The following is a 24,098-nucleotide window of genomic DNA, read 5'->3' on the forward strand; positions in this document are numbered from 1 at the left end:
GCCATTTTGGGGATCAGATCTGTTTAAATACTACTTGAACTGTGTGCTTGGCTTAATGAACCAATATAATGGCCCCAAAACCACAACCCTCTATCTGGCATTCCAGGCAGGCTATACAACAAAGTATTTGAACCGAGGGCTGATTGGTACTCCTGACTAGGAACAATCCTCCTGAAGGTGGCAGTATTGTTCAACCATAAAATCTGACTGCACAGAATGGTTTGACTCTGAATATTTTGGATCTTGTAAGGCTGAAGTACTTGAAGGCTCTTTTAGTTTAGAGGCTGCAAAATGTATAGAAGCAAGAACTATTCCAACTCATAACTTTTGGCAGTGTAAATTAGCCTATTTGACTGGACTATTTCAAACAGGATTTTCTTTGTGTGTGGACCCAGTAGCACCTTCACTGACTCAGGTCTTATTGAGCTTAAGCTCAGCCTAATTGTTGCATGTGGTCACAGGTCTCCACTGAAAGGGACTGGACACTACTTATCAGGGCAGGGAGATGGGTTAACCCAGAAAAATGTGACTCACTTCCTGAATTTGTAATCAGCCCTTAAGTCCAGTAAGTCTAAAATGTTTGACTTTTATTTTGGGTGAAGTGATCCAAGAGTGGTCATCAAAATGGTCAAAGGGTCAGTGACAAGTTAAATTTCCTTGAAGAATAAAGCTATTTTTAAAGCTGCTTATTTTAGGTACATTTATATTTCTGAATATTGGTTTCAAGATTGAGAGGCAGCAATTAAAATGTTCTGTAGATATTTGTGAAATGTTTGACTCCAAAAAGATTAGTTAGCAATATGCAAGAACACCATAGTTGGTACAGTAATGGGCAATAAAAAAAAAAATGCCTGAGAATTGTCTATAAAAGGCAGATATTTAATTAACATTGTACAATGAATGGATTCACATGACAAGGTATAAAGCTTAAGTTACAAGGCATTATCCTAGGCATGGTCAGTGAGAAATCATACCCTGAAAAGCCATGCCCCAAAAGTCCATGGGGTGTAGAAAAACTCATCACAGCAGTTCAGGAACAGAGAAAGAACAATGAATTTAAGACCCCTTTTATAAACATCTGAGTTGTTTGGATTCAAAATAGTATCACTGAAGTTAACCCATGATCAGATATCAGACCTACGTGATGTAAACTCTGGACAATGGGGGTTGGAGACGTCAACACTGAGAATGCTGAATTCCTATGACAGCACAGAGGAAATTCTTGCATACAGTTGATAAGAGTCAATTCGGGGGCTGCTCGACAATACAGAAACGGATGTGCTTCTGTGGGGAGACTTTTATTTAGTGACTATATCACTGGCCGCAAGGGGGAGCCCAAGATCCATAGAATATGTTGAGCTGTTGTGATGGTGGAAGAACTAAAATATCCATCAGCACTGCAGCACACCTGATATTTTAGTCCCAAAATGTGTAAAGAATTGTTTTTCACATTTTTCTAAATGTACAGCCCTGTTGGCTTTCACACTTGAGTCAGACTACATTACATTATTGCTTTCACCTTTGAAGACTCTGGAGAACACTCCTCCCAGTGCTGCATTGTCGAAGTCCAGTACATTGGATCGGCGGCATAAAGTTTTATGGTCCATTAACTGAAATGGGATTAACCAGATTTATTACGTCCTAAAGATATCAACCATCTCATCCTGACTGGGAAACAGCAGGTTGTTTTCATTTTGCCTAGTCATGTCCATGACTGTATTGAATGGCTTTTCTTTACAACATTAAAAACATCTTGTGACTTTTAGCCATGGATGCTACCAAGTGTTGAGAGGACGGTGATTAAAAAAATTGAGACAAAGCTCTGTGGAATATAATCTAAAATAACTCAAAAGTGGAGCATTAAACAAATACAGTAGTTGGAGAGACAGACAATTGTACTTTCTCAATTGTCTTTCCTCATATCCTTTCTCCTGCCCTCCCTCTCAAAACGCATTGGAAGAGAGGATCCAAGGTTCCTTCCCTAAGGCCTTCTCCTCCAATGCGTGTTGAGGTCGAAGAGAGGAAACGAGGAACCAGGGTGAGATATTTGAGAGTCAGAGAACCATGGTGGACGGATAGAGAGGGAGGGGGGCATAGAGAGAGAAAGCGAGAGAACCACTTGATTCTCTGCAATCAGGACCACACTATATTATAATTCTCATTGTTGATTCAAGTGGTGCTTTTGTTAACATTATCAAATTACCTTTGTTCGTTAGTGGACAATGAACACACACACGCACACGCCCACACTGTCACAGACCCCCTTCTCCAATGCATGCCTTTTTATCGGTGACTGGGGAAGTGAGTATAACCTTTTCCACTTTGAAGGCGGAGGTGAGGGAGACGTTCAGACCTATTTGTTTAATGGTATAAAGATCCCGGCTTAATGTGCCATAGCAATCAGCAAGAAAGCAGCCACAGGCCTTTGGAGTGCCAATACTGAAAGTTCATGGGGCTTGTTGTTCAACCGAAAAGCTTTAATGTTCCATGCTAACTTTACAAAGTCTCATTCGTCGGAGTGGCCAGGCCCATTGCTTTGGCAAAGGTTTTAACGTAAGTGTTCCGGTTTTATCAGATAAAAAGCAGTGTGCCTCACTAAGAGCAGTCAAAGGATCGTTACATACATTGCCACATGCACGAGCGCCCACATACACTCACCCAGTATGTCTGTCTGTCATCTTTTGAGTTGTTAGAGGGCTGTAATGTCAGCACAAAATACTAGTCTTATCATCTAGAAACGTGGTAGGATTTCAGGATATTGGGATTAGTTATCCCATGTCCTTCAGACCCTTTATACAGCTGTTTGGTTATGATCTAGCACAGCAGATAGGTCATAGAGAGAAATGTGACAGGCATCCTGCTGGTGTGTGTGTGTTTAATTGTCCTAAGTGCCAGGTTGACCAGGAGCTCCTGACACACACACACACACATACCAAACTGTAATTAACAAGCTGCCATGGCAGTAATAGTGACACTCCAGCAGAACAAAGGGAGCCTGCTGTGTGTGGAGAAAGTAGGCAAAGTAGCATCTGGAGGAGAGAAAATGGTTCTCAAGGTCGGAAAAGTCATGCAAACATTTTGCACACTGTGATCAGGGCTTTGCCTCTACCTCTTTAGGCTGTTGTTGTGCAAACTCATATTGTGTCATATTACTTACAGATGTAGGATCTTCATTTGATCACTCTTTTTTTGCTAAGAATTGTCCTGCACAACAGGAAATGCAAACTTGTAGTGTATTAAGTTCGTGATTTCCACTTTAACATTTCAGACTTGATTTGCCGTTAAACAATTTATCAACCCCTAGAAAAAACATGTCCATTAATTATAATCCACATAATAATTCAAATTTTCTGTTGCTGCAGGATTAAGATCCTAGATCTATAGGGTGTAACAAAACAGTCAATATTTTCATTTTATCCTCTTTTGTCTGATCACAGATCTAAATAGCCTTGAAACAGTGGGTGTAAGAAATATGGTTATACCCAGACCCATGTACTGTATACTCTAGTGGAATCTATTCAGTTCTTCGGGAGAGAGGACTCCAGGAACATTTCTTTATATTTGCCCAATGTCATTCTATAATTTTTTTAAAATAGCATCACTCATGTACAGTGCACCCAGCACTTTAAAAAAAACACAAACACAATATAATCTAAGCTAATTAATATACTAATTTAATTAGCTATATGAAAAAGTGTTTCACAAGGTCTCAAAGTGCTTCAATAATTACTAAGCTGTCACGATCATAATCTGGCTTCAGGAAAACCTGACGTGTCATCAAGGTATGATCTTAGACCACTTATTGGCAGGAACATGAAATGCCTTGACTTCACTTCATGAATGTAATCAAGCCAAAGACCAAATAGACCATGCATCATCGTAATTAATTTTTTGTGGTTGTTTTAGTCTTAGGGCTACAAAGAGGGGATAGGGGCCCAATGTAGACTGACTCAGTGACGACAGGGCCATATGGCAATGATGAAGTATGAGCAATACTGCTAAAACACCAAATTAAAGTTCCAAAATCAATGTGAGGTTAGTATTCCCCCCCCCCCTAAAAGTGTAAATTACCTGTCCAAATCCCAGAATAAGATTTATTAGTTAATACATTTGTTTGCTGAGACTAATTAAAATTCTATGACTTCACTCAATGACACAAAATGAACTTATTAGAACTATTAATGTTCTGCCTTTTCAAACGGTGAACATTTGAACTGATTGAGACTGTTTGTGAGTGTTTTCTGCAAAACGCTTAGTTTTTTAAAATGATATGCATCGGAATATTTGCTCTACTTGAACGTCAACAAGGGCAGGTTGGCATTCTCAGTGGTACACAGTAGAATTCCCAGCCTTTAGTTGTTGACATTTATACATTGTGTGTACGTGCGAGTGTGGGTCTATGCATAAATGTGCACACGGGGGTGTCCTAAAGTGAGTGCATTCATCATAAGTGTCTCTGCCAAAGCCAAGCTATGTAGACATCCATTTTAGTCCAGATGTTCCCACAGACTGTCTACTAAGTAGCCTAAGTAACCTATTCCCTATATAGTGCACTACTTTTGGTCAGAGCCCTAGTCAAAAGTAATACACTATCTCAGGAAAAGGGTGCCAGTTGAGATGCAGTCCTAAACTCTGCTGCATTGCTTCTAGCCATACATTATTACTTAAAACAATACAATACCTCTCTCTTATATCCGAAACATCAGACACTGAATACAAATGCATCAGTTTGGCTATTCTTTCCTAAACTCTCTTCATAAAACTCCACCTATCGATATGTGTCTTCAATATCAACCACAGACACTGCCATCTGATCTCACCCTGACCACCTGACCCTTGACCCTTAATGATTCCCAGTGTGAGGGTGGCCATCTTTTTTTTTTTTTTTAAAGGATGAGGGCCTTGAAGCCTCCATGGAGGTGAGCTTCGGGGTGATACATTTTTCAACCTCTCTCTCTCGCTCTCTCTTAGACAGCTAACTGTGACATCACTTCTACCAGAATGCTATTGGCCCCCCATCAGAGGGAGTGGTGGCTGTGGCTTCAGGAAGGAGGGAGAGAATGAGAGACAGGGGAGAGATAGAGAAAGGGAGATGGGAGTAGAGAGCAAGGGAGAAAGGTAAGTAGATAGTGAATGAGGGAGGGAAAAGGAGCGAGAGCAATGAAGCAAGGGAAAGAGACAAGGGCAGCGAGAGAGGGAGATCTACATTTATTTGTATTTTTTTTTAGTGTGAATCTTTCTCAGAGCATGATAAATATTTCATAACTGTGTCTGCACCCCAATTCGCACCCTATTCCCTATATAGTGCACTACTACTTTTGTGTGGGTACCATTTTGGGACACAACCCATGTATTCCCAGAGATCTGTAAAAGGAACACATGAAAATGTAATGAGAGCTCAGGTTAAACAAATGTTTTTGTTGTCTATAAATGGTTCATCGACACATGGCTAAATGTTTGGTGAATAGCAATAAGGTAGAGTGAGGCATCACACACAGACAGGAAAAATGACAAATATACCAGATACAATGTATCAAAATGAACATACCAAAATGAACTGCAATGCACACTGGGTATTATCGTTGGCCTTGTTTCGGGGCGGGGCAGCGTAGAAAACATTATGGACACCTGCTCTTTCCATTATATATTTTTTAATTTGAACCTTTATTTAACTAGGCAAGTCAGTTAAGAACAAATTCTTATTTACAATGACGGCCTAGGAACAGTGGGTTAACTGCCTTGTTTAGGGCAGAACGACAGATTTTGACCATCTCAGCTCAGGGATTTGATGCACCAACCTTTCAGTTACTGGTCCAACGCTCTAACCACTAGGCTACCTGTCACCCCAGATATAGACTGACCAGGTGAAAGCGATGATCCCTCACTGATGTAATTTGTTAAATCCACTTCAATCAGTGTAGATGAAGGGGAGGAGACATGTTAAAGAAGGATTGTTAAGCCTTGAGACATGGATTGTGTATGTGTGTCATTCTGAGGGTGAATGGGCAAGACAAAATATGCCTTTGAACAGGGTATGGTAGTAGGTGCCAAGCACACCAGTTTGTGTCAAGAACTGCAACGCTGCTGGGTTTTTAAACGCTCAACAGTTTCCCATGTGTATCAAGAATGGCCCACCATCCAAAGGACATCCAGCCAACTTGACACAACTATGGGAAGCATTAGAGTCAACATGGGCCAGCATACCTGTAGAAGTTCATGCTCCGACAATTTGAGGCTGTTCTGAGGGCAAATGTGTTTTGTACAATCAGTGTACCTTTATATTTAGTTCATTTAAGCAGACACTCTTATCACACCATAGTGCCATCAGACTTCTGATTCCAATGCAGGGTGAAAGGGGTCCACAAAATGTGAACCGCTATAAAAAAAAAACACCAAATGGTATAGAAAAGTAGTTTGTAAATACAAATCACACCTCTCGAAAGTATCTTGTAACAAAATACAGAGTTCTGCCCAGTGTAATACAAAATACTCAGAAGTGATTCAAATACATATTTCAAATGCACAACAGAAAATCAGCCCATCGCAACACAAAACACATTACACTGCCACTCACTGTAAGCAAATTATCCCTTGAGGTTTTGTGCAGTTGTTTCCGATTATTTGTGGGTCCCAAGAGATCAATATAAGAAAGATAAGTAAATGAAGAGATTTTTATTGTAACCAAAGTGACAGGTGTGTCCCCTGGGTTGTAAAACACTATGTTAAAGTGGTGTGTGTGTGTGTGTTTGTGTGTACCTGCACATGTGCGTGCAAGAGTGTTTACACACAGTATATCAATGTTTGTGTCAGAGGAGAGGGATGTACAGTGCCTTCAGAAAGTACTCACACCCCTTGACTTGTTCCACATTTTGTTGTGTTACAGCCTGAATTTAAAATGGATTAAATAGAGATTTTGTCTCTGGCCTACATAAAATACCCCATAATGTCAAAATAGAATTGTGCTTTTCTATATGTACTAAAAATGCAAAATCTGAAATAGCTTGGGTCAATAAATAGTCAACCCCTTTGTTATGGCAAGCATAAATACATTCAGGAGTAAAAATGTGCTAAACAAGTCACATAACTTGCATGGACTCTGTGTGCAATAATAGTGTTTAACGTGATTTTTAATGATCTCTGTACCCCACACATACAACTATCTGTAAGATCCCTCATTCAAGCAGTGCATTTCAAACACAGAAAGACCAGGGAGGTTTTCCAATGCCTTACAAGGAAGGGTACCTATTGATAGATGGGTACAAAATACAAAACGGACATTGAATATCCCTTTGAGGATGGTGACGTTATTGCACTTTGGATGGTGTAACAATACACCCAGTCACTACAAAGACACAGGCATCCTTCCTAACTCAGTTGCCAGAGACGAAGGAAACCGCTCAGGGATTTCACCATGAGGCCAACGCTGAATTTAAAACAGTTACAGAGTTCAATGGCTGTAAATAGAATAGAAGAAAACTGAAGATGGATCAACAACATTGTAGTTACTCCACAATACTAAATTTGAAAGCCCGTACCTATTCACTGATGAAATCCTAGGTGAGACAGCACGAAATGAGACGCGGAGACAAGACTTCAGCAAAAAGGAAACTGTATTGGGAGTTCTTCCTTCAACTCTCCCCGGGGCCATACAAAAAATTAAAACGAACAGTTGGTACCAAACACCAATCCAACAGCTTGAGCCGAACCTATAACAGTGTGTCCTGGAGTTCACCATAGTCTCCAGCTCATAATCACTCTCCCCCCTCTGTCCACTCAGTCAGGTCCTTAAGAGAGCACAAACAGTAATCAGTCAATTGGCCCCAGTTGAGCTCATCAGTAGTGGCTGTACCGCAGCCCACCTCCAGGAGAGGGCGCAGTCGGACCACTTGATCTGGCTGACCCCTCGCATAACCTAATTGACAGAGTGAAAAGAAGAAAGCCTGTACAGAATAAAAATATTCCAAAACATGCATCCTGTTTGCAACAAGGCACTAAAGTAATACTGAAAAAAATGTGGCAAAGCAATTCACTTTTGTCCTGAATACAAAGTGTTATGTTTGTGGCAAATGCAATACAGCACATTAATGAGTACCACTTTATATTTTCAAGCATAGTGGTGGCTGCGTCATGTTATGGGTATGCTTGTAATCATTAAAGACAAGGGAGCTTTTCAGGATAAAAAAAAGATAATGGAGCTAAGCACAGGCAAAATGCTAGAGGAAAACCTGGTTCAGTCTACATTCCACCATACACCGGGAGATTAACTCACCTGTCAGCAGGACAATGACCTAAAACACAAGGCCAAATCTACACCAAATCTACATCTAAACATCGCTTCGTCATTATGGGGTATTGTGTATAGATGGGGTGAGACGCAGGCTGTAATACAAAATGTGGAATAATTCAAGGGGTATGAATACTTTCTGAAGGCACTGTAAATTAAGATACACCTCACGTACCTGGTCCTCATATTCCTTTAAGGAGGTCTTCGACTGATAATGTCGTGCCTCAAATGCAAATAGTGCAATTAGCTGGATCTTATGCAATCATGGTAACCGTGAAGTCCTGTACTTCAACAGTGTGTCAGCGGCAGTGAAGGGTTAGTCCAAGGATGGTCAAGATATTACATAATTAGCATCTTACCTGGTAAAATATTGACACTCTAACCTCTAGAAACCATGAAAATTAAGCAGTTTTTTTTTTTTTTTTACCTCCTAATCAAAAGTTATGAAATGTTATATATACAGTATGTCACATTGAACTATATTCATTGCTTTAACAGGCCAGTCACCCGAGAACCAGTGCTGATTAACAATAACAGCTAAGAGGCAAAAACACAGCTAAAACAAAACATGGACAATACAAAAGTTAAATACAGGAATGACATAAAATCGCATTAACCAACGTCCTTTACTCCTATTTTCTTTGCATGTCCATATAAGGACAATCTCAGTCTCAGCAGGACATGTCAGTCTGAGGCTGTCTTAATATGGGACACCATACATTCATAATATGGGTGGAGAATGCCTATGGGTGCTAAACTGCACAGCTGTGCCCTTCATAGGATTCCAATCTTGTCATTTGAGGAGAATATCACATTTTGCATGGTGTGTCTTAATGAATACGACCTTGTAAGGGATAGTCTTCTGAGAGGCTTGATAGATTGGAAGAACAAAGGGAAGAGGGAATAAGAGAGGAAGAAGAGATGAAGAACCCCTCTCCATCCCAGTCCTCAATCTCTCACACACACACACACACACACACACACACACACACACACACACACACACACACACACACACACACACACACACACACACACACACACCAATTCTGCCTGCATGCGCACACAGATACACATGCAAACATTTATATAAACATGTAATTGTTCAGAAAGTATACCCATCTTTAGGCGCAAAATTGTTTCACTCATTATTGCTGCTTATAAACTTGATTTGAGGCCCTTGTAGGTCAGACGATAGTACCGTACACCAGCCCAGGGGGCAGTGTTGCTCCAGGCTGAAAAGTGCACTCTGGAAATCAGAAGTTTCCTCCAGCATTTCACTTCCTCCTTAACAACAGTTAAGATCCTCAATATCCAATTTCACTAGACTCTTGCAACTGAAGCTGAGGTGGAAAAACAAGTTGCCCCTAAATGATGATCTGAGATCAGTTTTTATCAAATGTTCCTACAAATGTTGATGTTATTTAAGCAACCCTGTAGTCTTCTACAGCACTACCAAGTGCATTGGTCAGCCTTGTTGGTGTCCACATCCATATGTATCCTAGTCTGGTCGGAAATCTGTTTGTGCTGTCTTGCCATGTAACCCATCTGGCTTTTCATCCTCCAGACACATGCTAACTATCGTTACAGACAGCCTTGAGGGGGGGTGAAGGCAAAGCTAAGGGCTTGTTGCTATGTTAACCGCACTTTACTTCCTCAGGTAACCAAACCCCCTATTGAGGCAAATTGAAATCAAAATGCATTCTCATATTTCATAGCCTTGAGGTGTGGCAGAAAACACAGGGCTTGGGTGGTGGGTGAAACTCCTTTCCGATACATTATGTATGCAGTATTTGGCAATAAAATGCACAAGTATCGTGTTAAAACAAAACTGAGCACGTAAAGTAGATATCGTGTTCGGAGGCTTTGAAGTCTTTGTTACATGTTACGGAGGATAGGGATACTTCGTAATGGGGCCCCGGGGCGGTGTTTTCTGGGCATGCTCAGGAACGGGAGGTATTGGAAACATTCTGAACCGCACCTACTTTGTCTCTCCACCCTCACTCCCTCCTCCTCCCTTCCCTCTATACCTCCCTCCCAAGTTCTGAGATGATGAAAGGTACTCTCCTTTTTTTTCTCCCTCTCTTCCCTCCCTCCATCCCTCTCAAATTCATCATCAAGCCCTTTTCCTGTTTCCTGTTTACATGGCTGGGGGCCGGCACCTCCGAATGAAAGAGACGAGCCCTCTTATGATGCAATCTGCACTCGCTGCCCTCTTCTCCTTTCCCTCCCTCCTTCCCTAGTCTGATGTCGACAGCACCAATAGAGAGAGAGCGAGAGAAGGGGGGGGGGGGGGGGGGGGAATCTGTTTTTCTTCCTCCTCTTCCCCTTTTTTTGTTCTTCTGTCTTTGTTGTGTGACTCGGCTGACTGAGTTTTCGGCATGTGTAAAGCACCACCCACTCTCTCTCTGTGACTTGAATAAGCTCAAACATCTGCGGGAGTTCATCTCTACGGAGTTCATCTCTACTGCACCCCCCTCGAACACACACACACGTGCACGCGCGCACAAACACACACACACCTCTCTCCCAAAATGGATGGAAGATTGCGTAAGAAGGTCCACTTGTGTGTTAAAATCATATCTGATGGGGATTTTAATGGCGTGGTGTAGTGTGTGGATTTGGTGTCGATGCTATAGGTTGCATTTCTGTTCCGTGCATTGAATTGAATGCATTGTAACAGGATGAAGAAGTAAGGTAGTGAGAAGAGGTCAAAGGTCAACATTTGTTCAAACATTCATTCTTCTTGCCTTGTATTCGACAAGTTAGGCTATTTAACTTTGACCAAATTATCTAGATTTAGAGCAATGATTTTGAGAAATAAACCTAAAATGGATTGTTGCTAGGCAGTTTCTTGCTCTAAAAGACCAAGGGTGAGTCAATACAAATGTTGCATTTGAACTTTCTTCTCCTGAGTGAACATTTGTGGCAACATTATTTTCCTTTTCAAAACAACTTAGCAATATCCCTGTTGCTGCATTTCCACATACTTCTTTGAGAACGCTGACTCCACAATTTGAGCCATGGTATTCAGCCTTACTCGCTTTAGTCAAAAGTTAAACATTCATATTCAGCTAAATGTGAAATTCTTTCATTGTTTTCGGTGCTTAGAGTCCCAGTCAGTCTTGGATATTCTCCCAGAATGGGGTATACGCAGCTGTGTAGAGAACCACAATTAGTGTTAGCCTGAGACTAACCCATATCCTGATCTCCTTGGTGAGATTAGGCTAATTTGAGGACTGGTTCGTTGTGTCACAAACACAGATGGTGCAGCCAACCTAGAGGTAGACCGTATGTATATATTTTCATGCAAGTATGCGTGTGTGATACTGAGAAACCGAGGAATTGGCACATTTTGATATTGGACTGGTTGCGCATCAACAGTAACACTATACAGTAGGTCCAAGTCCTTTGATGGAGTATCTCACAGCTGTCTCTTCTCATTGGCTCCATGTTCCTAGCCTCCATGACTTGGTATCAGATCCCACAGTCCACTGCCGCTGTTTGTCAAACAGCCCTTTGAAAATGGCTCCAAGCTGCCCACCAAAAAAAGATGAGCCCAATGTAAAAATAGTTCAACAGTCCACCCTCTTCAGGGTTTCTGTTGCCAATGAGGGCGAATGCACTGGAAGAGGGACAGCGGGGACAAATGAGTTGATATCCCTTTTCACGTGGGCAGGGTTACACGGATCGGAGCATGACCTGCCATGGCCTCGCCACATTGTCATCAGAGAGGGCCGCGGAGAGCATGTTACAGAAGAGCAGTGACAGATGCTGTGGCCTGAGTCCGTCTGACTATTACACGCGGAAAGCCTACATGACTATAGACTATTATGTGGGACTAACATTTGCGACTTTGACTATTCTAAACGACAATTCTATATGATTATCCTCTATTGCTTACTACTCTTCTGTGTGACTATCCTGACTGTCTTATGTTGTGAGGATGCATGAGTATGTGACAATACATCACTATTCTGGCGTACTATTCTATGAGACTACCCTATATTACAATTCGGTGTGACTATTCCGACTATTCACTGGGAGTAGTCTGTGCTACATTATTGCATAGTGTAAATGAACATCCTATGGAGTTTTTTTTTGCACACAATTGAATAGAGTAAGCTAGGAAACCCTTTGAGTCCATCAAAGCAGTTATGCTATGCTAGCACAGATGGTTATGGATGTCTTTTGGTTTACAGGCTAATCCCTCGCTGCCTTCTTTGGGGCACGTGGGTTTTGCATTTGCATTTGCACACACACACACACACACACACACACACACACACACACACACATTCACATACACACACATACACACACACACATACACACACATACACACACATACACACACACACACACACACACACACACACACACCCCTGGCTCCCGTTACAAATGAGACGAACTAGATACTGCCACTTCAGCAAACAAGTGTTGTTTCCCCACGCACCCCCCCATTATCCTATCAGCCCATTGTGAAAGCTTGACTAATCCACCCCCGTCTGTCAACCTACCTCCCCTCACCCCATCCCCAACTAAGGAAACAAAAAGCCCCTCACATCCTCTCTTCAGCTGGTGTAGAGAGATGTGTGTGTGCCAATGAATAATTGTGACACCGTGGAAACATGTTTATTTTTGCACACAAGCGCAAAGAAGCGCCGCCTCCGCCCGCCACCGAAGACCCAATTTACATCTGAAAAGAAAATAACTCTCTTTTGATGTCTTTATCTGAGGCGCGGGGGCTTTGAAGCTTCCGACTGTAACCGTGTTTGTTTTGCCAATGTGATGGTTGGGGGAGAGGCGGGGGAGATGGGATGAGGAAAGTGGGGATCAGAAGCGAATCGCGAGTGGGCCGAATATTAAAAGCAAGACACACTCTCTCCCTCTTTTCCTTCGTGCATCATCCCTCACTCTCTTCCTCATAGCTAATCCGTCTTCACTAATTCGCAGCCCTCCTGAATTAAATTGACACAAAGCTGATTAACAAATCAATTAATGCATTGTTGTTTTTTCTATCCCGAGCCTGGCATTGATGTTTGATCTCCCCCCCCCGGCCCAGCATAGCGGCTGATGTAACACCCCAGAGAAATGACTAGTGGCAAGAGGTCCCCGGAATGACATCAATTATTTAACAACACTTGGGTCTCGATAATGACTTATTTGAGCTTCCCTCTCTGCCCTCCTTCTCTCTCTCTCTCTCTCTCTCTTTCACCCTCTCTCTTTCACTCTCTCTCTCTCTCTCTCTCTCACTCTCACTCTGTCTCTCTTTCACCCTCTCTCTGTCTTGTTTGTCTGTTGCATGGTGAGGCTGTCCCAAGCTGATGTTGCCATGGGTCGGCCACAGCCTTGTTATGTAGCATACCCCATTGATTTACGAGCTACATAACCAGACAGATACTGTAGTTGTGTTTGTGTGGGCTGTTGTCCAATATATTCAGTACAAAGATGGAGTGATTACTGTATCAGGCTCATATTCATTAGGGCAGCAAAACGTTTCAAAATGTTGTGCAACAGAAAACAAAAACATTATTGGACAACTTCAGATAGTGCCTCCCCATTTCGGCCTGTTTTATAACCTAGCTGTCAAATATCAGTTGTCAGTGAGTATCTCCCTGTTCGGTACTGAATTGTGTAAACACTCTGGAAAAACAAAACTTTGGAAAGTATGTGCCAGTGAGCTGCTACCTCAGAGTTTTTTTCCCCATGGCGTTATCCCTCAGAGTTATAAGGTCAATCCCCAATTAAACTCTGTGACTTGATTTGGCTGTGGAGAATAGGTAGGCTCTCACTTAAAGACAGACTCACATTTGGGAAATTTCATAGAGCACCACAACCAATTCCTGAATAAATCATGAATAATTATGAGTGAGAAATTTACAGGTGCGCAAATATGATACCCCCAAGACATGCTCTCACCATTATAACAACACAGGGTATGATATTTGTGCGTCTGTAACTTTATCACTCATCATTATTCACTGTTTCTTCAGGATTATCTGTAATCATGGAAGCATCCACATTCACGTAGAAGTGTTTATAAACACATTCCATTCTTATTTAGAATAAAAGTGACTCCTAAATGACAGTACATTATTTACCATTCATTTCTATTGGGCACAAAATCATCTGAAACACAACCAAAACAAAGAGCAAATGCATCCAACAAATGTGTTACAAGCTTGGTGTAGTTGTTGTGTGCTATGAATATGGGGCCAAATATTTAACTTTTTATTAGTTTTATATAAATATACAATGCCTTGGAAAGTATTCACACCCCTTGACTTTTTCCACATTTTGTTACGTTACAGCCTTATTCTAAAATGGATTACATACACACAATCTACACACAATACCCCATAGTGACAATGCATTTTGCAAATGTATTAAAAATAAAAAAACGGAAATATCTTACTTACATAAGTATTCAGACCCTTTGCTATGAGACTCGAAATTGAGCTCAGAACACAGTGGCTTCCATTATTCTTCAATTGAAGAAGTTTGGAACCATCAAGACTCTTCCTAGAACTGTCCGCCCGGCCAAACTAAGCAATCAGGGGAGATGGGCCTTGGTCAGGGAGTTGAAGAAGAACCCAATGGTCTCTTTGATAGAGCTCTAGAGTTCCTCTGTGAAGATGGGACAACCTTGCAGAATGACAACCATCTTCGCAGCAATCAACCAATCAGGCCTTTATGGTAGAGTGGCCAGACGGAAGCCACTCTTCGGTAAAAAGCACAAGACAGCCCGCTTGGAGTTTGCTAAAGGGCACCTAAAGACTCTCAGACCAGAAACAAGATTCTCTGGTCTGATGAAACCAAGATTGAACTCTTTGGCCTGCATGCCAAGCGTCACGTCTGGAGGAAACCTAGCACCATCCCTACGGTGAAGCATGGTGGTGGCAGCATCATGCTGAGGGAATGTTGTTCAGCGGCATGGACTGGGAGACTAGTGAGGATCGAGGCAAAAATGAAGGAGCAAAGTACAGAGAGATCCTTGATGAAAACCTGCTCCAGAGCGCTCAGGACGAAGGTTCACCTTCCAACAGGACAATGACCCTAAGCACACAGCCAAGAGCAGAGTGGAGTGGCTTCGGGACAAATCTCTGAATGTCCTTGAGTAGCCCAGCCAGAGCCCGGACTTGAACCTGATCGAACATCTCTGGAGAGACCTGAAAATAGCTGTGCAGCAACGCTCCCCATCCAACATGATAGAGCTTGAGAGGATCTGCAGAGAAGAATGGGAGAAACGCCCCAAATACAGATGTGCCAAGTTTGTAGCGTCATACCAAAGAAGAATCAATGCTGTAATCACTACCAAAGGTGCTTCAACAAAGTGCTGAGTAAATGGTCTGAATACTTATGTAAATGTAATATTTCATTTTTACAATTTTTATATATTAACAAAAATGTCTAGAAACCTGTTTTTGCTTTGTCATTATGGGGTATTGTGTATAGATTGAGTGGGAAAAAAACATGTTTAAATCATTTTTAAAACAAGGCTGTAACGTAACAAAATGTGGATGAAGTCAAGGGATCTGAATACTTTCCAAATGCACAGTAAGTGAATTTGTCCTAATACCATACACAAAAAGGGCTGTAATTTCTAAACGGTTCACCCAATATGAATGAAAATACCCTCAAATTAAAGCTGAATGTCTGCACTCTACCCCCATAGTCTTTGTTTGATTTCAAATGCAAACTTTTGGAGTATAGCATACCTTGTTTACCTGCTCATCCATCACACTATCATTGGAAGTTAGCGAAGGGATAAACATTGATAGCTTGATCGTGAGAGTGCTAGGTTACCTCCTCACCCTCACCCTTCTAGAGTTAGTCCCGTTTAGTTTTCTGTTGGTGATGTTTTTTTTGGTCAATCCTCCAAGTGGACCTGCATTCTGACGAAGACGGGCTAATTTATGTAGGAAAGAGTTCTGAGACGTGCCCTGGGAGTAATGCCAATACAGAGCCAATGGAGGGAGGTTACCAGGACAACCGTTAGAGAACCACCAACCCTTTGAGGACCTTTGAGCGAGAGGCTCTGTGGCATGTTTTAGTGAAGTGAAATTCTTCCCAGCAGGGATTGAGAAACAAGTGCCTTTCATAGGTAGAAGGGAAAGGGGAAATAGATGAGACTACACACAAATTAATGTCTACAGGTGGTTTTTAATCCTCAAAATGTGGAATTTAAGTAAAACACCAAGAATCCAAAATGTCCTAATGTAACGGATGTGAAACGGCTAGCTTAGTTAGCGGTGCGCGCTAAAACAGCGTTTCAATCGGTGACGTCACTTTCAATCGGTGACTTCACTTGCTCTGCAAGGGCCACGGCGATGGGTAACGATGCTTCGTGGGTGACTGTTGTTGATGTGTGCAGATGGTCCCTGGTTCGCGCCCGGGTATGGGCGAGGGGACGGTCTAAAGTTATACTGTTACATTGATACTGTTACATTGGTGTATGCTAGCTAACACACTTATTTACAGCAATCATATGCCAAAGCACATCCCGGAAAGCCCCTCAATCCCTAACAGGTACCATATACCCACACATGCATAAATCAGTCATGTACAGCAAAATTGTACACATTGTAAAATAGAAAATAGAAAACAGTATTCAGAATGTGACCTACCCCTTGCATCACATTTTCATACTGGGGAGACCTGACATTCGCGATCTCCCCCTATCTGCAAGCGGGGCCAATGACAACACACCTTATTGTCATCAGAGTTGAACTAACCAATAAGAATGCTTGAACATTAAATACACATTTCTTTAGAGGCAAGTGGAAACATAACCAACCCTGTTACATTAACATACACAAGACACAAAATACACAAAAGACAATGAATGTCAGAAATGGACCTAGACAAATTGTTAGTCATCAACACTGATTGTTCCACTGAGACCTAGGAAATATTAGCCATCTGGGTGATTTTCTGGTGTTCACTCTGATTGTCTGGTGATCGTCTAGTGTTCAAAAACGCAGTTGGAGGTTTGTTTCTCGCCCCTTGACAATGACTGCCAGCACAAAACACCCCACTTCCATGTGTATTGCGTTCTGTTGACATGGCAACGAGGTGTTCCATGCAGGAGCTGGGTTGCCAGGTAACAGCTGGGTTATGTGCGTGGGTGCATGAAGGTCATTGGGTGGAGAGTAGGGGTAGGAGGATTCACCTGCTAGTAAAACGAAAGGACAGGCTAGAGAGGGGGGGGGGGGGGGTTGGAGTGAGTGGAATCACAGGCAAGAGAGGGGGGGGTTGGAGTGAGGATTGACAACAAACCCTTTTTTTTGTCTCTGTCTTCTTTCCTGTGTAGCCTAGCCTACATTTACTGGTGTGAACAGACACTTCTGTCTCAATGCTTAGTGAGTGGACGAGAACACGCTAAGGACATGTGCTTCCCATATGCTAATGTGCTACATCTTGGTAACCTAGCTTGAGCTAGCTGAGCTTGAGCAACTGTAACCGACTATGGCCTTGGCTAACAACCTTTTTGTGCTTTTCTGAAAGGCTACTATTTTGAGTAGATGCCTTGCTTTGATGAAATGGGGAATGAACTGCTTGTAAAACTATACCCAAAAGCTTGAAACAGCTAACATGCTCTAACATGCCCTGAAGCCAATGAGCAAAATGTTAGCACTGTCAGATATTACATTTTGGCTATGTACCATATTAACCAACACAGACACACCTGTAGGTCAAATTCTTTCAAGTAGGCAAATCGTTTTGGACATTTAGTTTTTCTTGCTGAGACAACATTTCGTAATAGGCCATATTTGAATACCAGCTGTGGTCGGTGACGTTTAAGATGAGGGAGGACAATAATTGTTTTTATGAGCATGGCCTTATTTCTATTACAGCATATTGGATGACTGTCATTCATATTCCATTCAACCAGCTCAATGACATTGATAGGTTTAGGCTACTACATGATACTCAAATTGTCCCTATACTCATTATGAGGTTGCTAAAACTAGCCTATGAATGAAGGTTTACAACGTAGGTGCACAGGTTGAGAGAAAAATGTAAGGAATCAAGGTGACAGACAGTGACACATTCAATACCGCCTTGCCACTCTTGCCTGCATCTTGCTGATCTAGGGTGTAATCATCAGTCCAATAGTTGCAAACAAGAGTTTCTATTGTCCAAATGTTTATGTTTATGTATGTTTATCCTCGATTTGTTCTGTTTGCTTCCATTTAAGAAATATTTTTCAACAGAATCGGTGGAATGAATACACCCCTGATCACATGCAAAAACAGCTCACTTACATAGCAGCCACATACAAACAGCATGAACATTTTGCTCGTTGTATAATTCCTTCTCGAATTTGCTCGCTAATTCTCACACCTTTTCCCTTTGCTTGTGGACTTCAGTGCACAACACATCAGTTGTCAGTGACCAGGCAAAAACAACTTTCCAAGCTAAACCTTTATATCATAACCGCTAACCACTACACACAGCCTACATCGTTGTCACCATATTAACTAACAATGTTAGTAATGTCATAGTCAACATAGCTACTAGAACTAACGTGTTAATAAAACCAAAAGTTTACCTTGGATAGCCATAACATAACATCTTTCTCTTTTTGAGCTGAGTGTTTGAATAGCATAAATTAGCTAGCTGCATATCTCTCTCTCTCTCTCTTTCTCTCTCTCTCTCTTGCCTCTCATTCTCCTTCATGTTCAGCTATTGTTTTTCTCTCTCTGTGAGTCAACTACTCACCACATTTTATGCAGTTCTAGCTAGCTGTAGCTTATGTGTTCAGTACTAGTCATTCTCCGATATTTTGATTGGGTGGACAACATGTCAGTTAATGCTGCAAAAGCTCTCATAGGTTGGGGGACATCATCTGGAAATTGTCATAACTACTGTGTAAGTCTATGGAAGGGGGTGACAACCATGAGTCTCCTAGGTTTTGTATTGAAGTCAATATACCCAGAGGAGGACGGAAGCTAGCTGTCCTCCAGATACACCATGGTGTTACCCTACAGAGTGCTTCTGTAGACCTTCATCGCAAAACAATGTGTTTTAATCAATTATTTGGTGACTTGAATATATTTGGTCAAGTTTTATCTGAAACAGATTTGTATTTTTTTTATGTTTCACAATTTTTATTTTATGAAATTCACTGAGGAGGAAGGTCCTCCCCTTCCTTCTCTGAGGAGCCTCCACTCGTGAATACATGGTTATCTGTAATTGTACACGGAATGTCTGTCTAGAAGAATTATGACTTTGACTTTTGACGCAGTAGCCTTGCAACTTTTAAAATGTGTTTGTGTTGATATAGTCCCACAGTCTCTGTGCCAAGTAGACAGTGTGTACATAATTCAAGTGAAACTGCTAGAGACCCGAGGCACTGACTCAACTGCATTTCGTTGTTAGGAAACAAAAGAAGTTACTCAACCTGATGTTGCAATTCCAGAGGGTTCCTGAGAATATGCTTTGTCATCATCACCTCTACACCATAGTTTAAAAGCAAAGCATGCTTTGCATTGAGCCAATCTTAACTCTTAACTGGCTCCACCCCCTTTTCTCAGAAATTGTCCTGCGACCAATGAGATTCTTACATGTTTAATTAACCAAGCAAAGGCCACCGATTATGCTGTCAGAGTGTTTTCTTCCCCGCCTCTTTCTGGTTTTTGTCTGACCTTGTTTTTTCACTCTTTTGACTATTGTGAGGTTTTGTTGATAAAGTTATGAAACACTGATTGTGATTTTTTTTTGGTGTTCCTCCCAACATATTTTTCTTTCTTTGTTGGATCAGATGGTGACCTTTAACTGCACCCTCTGTGTGTGTGTGTGTGTGTGTGTGTGTGTGTATGTATGTGTGTGTGTGTGTGTGTGTGCGTGTTTGTGTGTGTGTCTGAACTGCATACTATGTGGGTGTGAGAGTTAGAGGTGTGAGTAAAAAATGATAGTGGATAACATTGGCAGATGGCCATAAAAACCGTGGTATGTTTCCACTCCTGGCGCCTGGCCAAGCACTTTAGGAGATAGAAATGTGTCACACACTCACACGCACACACACATAAGCATTCAGTTTGTATATCTGCGCTCCGGAAACTGACACCTGTCAAATCCGACATACACATCAATACCTTTTCTACACATGTAACTTCACACATTTACACTCCATAACAACTCAACTCTACTAGCCTGCAGGTGCGAAAAAACAAACATAAATGTAATCGCTGTGTTGCTTATTATGCCTTAACAAGCAATGCCCTGCCAATGAAATTCAAGGCACATATCACCTCCAGCCCCATAGGCGATGTGAATGAGGGGCCTTGTTGGAGGAGGATGTCTGGAGAGGGAGGGCACTTGATGATGGCCTTTGAAATGAGTGACGTTCCCGGGCCGTGTGACCCTGCACTCACCCACAGCGTGGGCTGCCAATATGCCAAGGACGTGGAGATTAAAATCGGACGGCTAGATAGGACAGCTACTTGGCTTGCAAGGCCTCGTTCTGATTGGAATGCGAACGCATATCTCACGCTACACCTCCTGAATATAGATAGAAAAGCCCAATCCCCCCCCCCCCCCCACCAACCTCTCGGCTCCCCGGCCCCTGGGAGCCAGCTGTGTCAAAAATATCTCTCTGCTACAAGTTGTTCTCATGCTCTCTGATAATACATGAGGCTTTGAAAAACGTTTGTTTGAATATGAGGATGTAACGTTTCTGTTCATATACTCAAGGTTTGTCGACAGCTAGTCAGATCGTCGTCGGTTTTGTTTAATCTTACATAATTCTGTCTTCTTTCCCTTTTTTCAGGGGAAGATCTGTTGAGGAATTTGCAATAACAATGCAAACATTCACGCGCTTGCACCCAGATAAGAGTTTAAGTTGTTAGGGAGGGCTCAGAAAATACAATTGAACTTGACAAATCGCAGCTGTCAAATAAAACGCTTTGTTCAAACAGGAAAACTGTCCCTCAATGCGAGACATTCTTTGCCCATGATTAGGTGTGCAGAGTGGCCTCCGCTTCTATTCACTCACTCACTTTGTTTTGTAGTCATCACACAAGAATGCAGTAACACTTCCAGTCCTGGGTTTAAATACTATTTAAAATCTTTCAAATACTTTGAGCGTTTGCTTTAGCCTGTCTGGAGTACCAGATGAGAGAGGGTTGCAGTTTTGTGGCTATTCCATTGGTCCATTATATGCCAGGCAAGCTCAATCAAGCACCAATACATATTTGAAAGTATGTCAAATCGTGTTTGAACCCAGGTCCAAACAGTTCATCTGAGCTCTTTTCCTTCCTCCCTTGTCAACTCTGGCACACTAGGAACACCGGTCTGTGTTTTTCACAGTGAAAGCGGATGACACGCTAATTCATTGAGTTGTTGAACCCCTCCCAATGTCTCTTTCCTCTGTCTGCTCCTGGGAGTTCACTGACCCGGCTTACATTCTCTCTTCTTCTCTGTTCTTCTCCTCTTATGATGCAAGCGTTGTGAGTTGGGGCCTTGATGTCAAAGGGCCTGGGGGCTATTTGGAGGAAAAGTTCTCTCTCTCTCTCTCCCCCCACTCTTTCGTTCTCTCTTTCTCTCTCTCTTTGGATATCAAGGGTCTTGGGGACTTTTTGTAGGGAAAATACTCTCTCTATCTCTATCAGTCCTCACCCTCTCTCCTTCTCTCTCTCAGTCTGTCAGTCTCTAGCTGTTTTCTTTTCTTTGGCAGACATAGTTACGTGTCGTTGTTTCTTGGGAAGACGTCCTCCCACATCCTCCTGCTTGTCAACAGTACGGTGTCTCTTTCCCTCGCTTTCTTTCTCTCTCTCTCTCTCTCTCTCTCTCTCTCTCTCCCTCCTCTCTCTCTCTCTCTCCCTCCTCTCTCTCTGTCATCCACTTCCCGCTCATCAACAGTGGCATGTTTTCCGGGAGCAGAGCAGGACCCCCAGGAGACCCCCTTGTTTTTCTTTCCCTCTCCTCCCCCTCCTTTGCTCTCTCCTATTTCTGCCTTTTTTTGCGTTCATGGTTTCTCCCTCTGTTTTCCCCTCTGTTTTTGTTGTTTGATGAACTACTATCAATATTCTTGAATTGCGCTTAAGTTTTTATCTTTTCATGCTCTTTCATGCATTTTTGAAGGATGATACTGGGTGACGATAATAGATCATGCTTGTTACCAAGTGAACAAGCAGGGAATAAACAGTGCACTAAATCAAAGTTGAGGTTTTGAGTGGTAGAAAAAAAATTGATGCACGTGCACAGTTCTCCAACGCACGCCTCAGGTTACCTTAAAGAAACTTCCTTCTCCCTCTCCAGTGTTGCTGGGTTTTTTTTCCGACAGAGTCAACAGTTCAACAGCGCGGCGGCGGGCAGGGAACATATGGACTTTTCATTAGCGTTCCTCTATTCCTGGCTGCGCTCCACCCCCCCCCCATACAGGCCCCCCTCTTGTGTCCTTTTTTCCGTTCAGTCGCTCTGCTCGTCAACAATAACGCCCCAGTTTGTCCCAGGGCCTGGTTAAGTGGTGGTTTCCATTACTGCTGGGGGAAGAAGGGAGGGGAAGGAGGGAAAGGGGGAGAGAGGTTGGAAAGAGGGTAGATTTTCTGTGAGCTATTTTGAAACGGGCGCTCTCTCTCTCTCTCATTGCCATGCCACCATCCTCCTCCTCCTTGCCCCCATTCCACCCCACATCCCCCCCCCCCTTGGCCCTCAGGGTTTGGGATGGAGTATGGGAGGTGGCTGGGATGTGGGGTTGGGGGTGGGTACAATGAATTCCAGTCACCCAGGAATACTCTCACCAGACCAGCCAAACACTTGAGAGGCCTTGGAGTGGTAGATCTATTAAGGTATCGTTTTCCAGGCGAGAAAACAGGAGGGTGTGGGAAGGGGGGGGCTGTTGAAATGATAGGTCACAGCTGTTCCCACAGGATGGTGTGTGTGTGCCTTCGTATGTGCCTGTGCGTATTTCTCTATTTTTCTGCAAGAGTTCAAAGGGTGGGTGGTGGTGGGGTGAAAGAGGGAGGGAGGGAGGGAGTGATGTATGAAGGACATGAGGAGAGTATCAGTAACATCAGAGAGACCATTGGGGAGTGTAGCCTCAGGGAGGAGAGGCCCCCCGGACCCCTCTGACGTTTTTCCTAAGGCTGGGGCCACACATACACACACACACAGACACACTCACTCACACACTCATTGCAGCTAGAACCCAAACACAGAGGAGGAAGTGATTAAGCACCGTGGCTCGTTTCTGGTGGGACCGATTTAGCGGATGCACTGGAGTGGGTGTTTGGTGTACATTGAAAGCTAATCAGCATCTCAATACCATTCTTTGCCTTTTTAGCTAGGTGTGAAAACCGTGCGTGTGTGAATGCTAGTGACAATCTCAGGTTTACTTTCACTGACTATGGGTGCTCAGTATGTGCTGTATGTCAAAAACAACAACTTTGGTTTAGTTTAATTTAGTAATCACACATGTATCCTCAAATAACCCCCATAGACAGTACAGTACAAACAGTACAACAGTAGTTATGACGTTATGGCGCTACCGTCAGGCCCATCTTGAAATGCTGCAGTCATATTAATCAGAGGGTTGAGATGGGAAAATGGCCGGACAGCTTGGCCTGATTGAGCATCTGTGGAGTCGGGTGGAGGAACTACAATTCATAAGGGGGTGACAGAACACTACAGAACATTATGCAACACTACAGAATATGGCACTCTGGGGGATGACTCTGCCTAGTGGATGTGTGTGTCTGGACTGGACCCCACCCTGTGATGGGGAGAGGGAGGGAGGGAAGATAGAAAACTTCTGATCCTGAAAGACAGAGGAAAGAAAGAGGGGAAGAGAGAAGGAGAAGGAGAA

This window comes from Oncorhynchus kisutch, linkage group LG20, assembly GCF_002021735.2.
Source record: "Oncorhynchus kisutch isolate 150728-3 linkage group LG20, Okis_V2, whole genome shotgun sequence".
In the NCBI taxonomy this organism is placed as follows: Eukaryota; Metazoa; Chordata; class Actinopteri; order Salmoniformes; family Salmonidae; genus Oncorhynchus; species Oncorhynchus kisutch.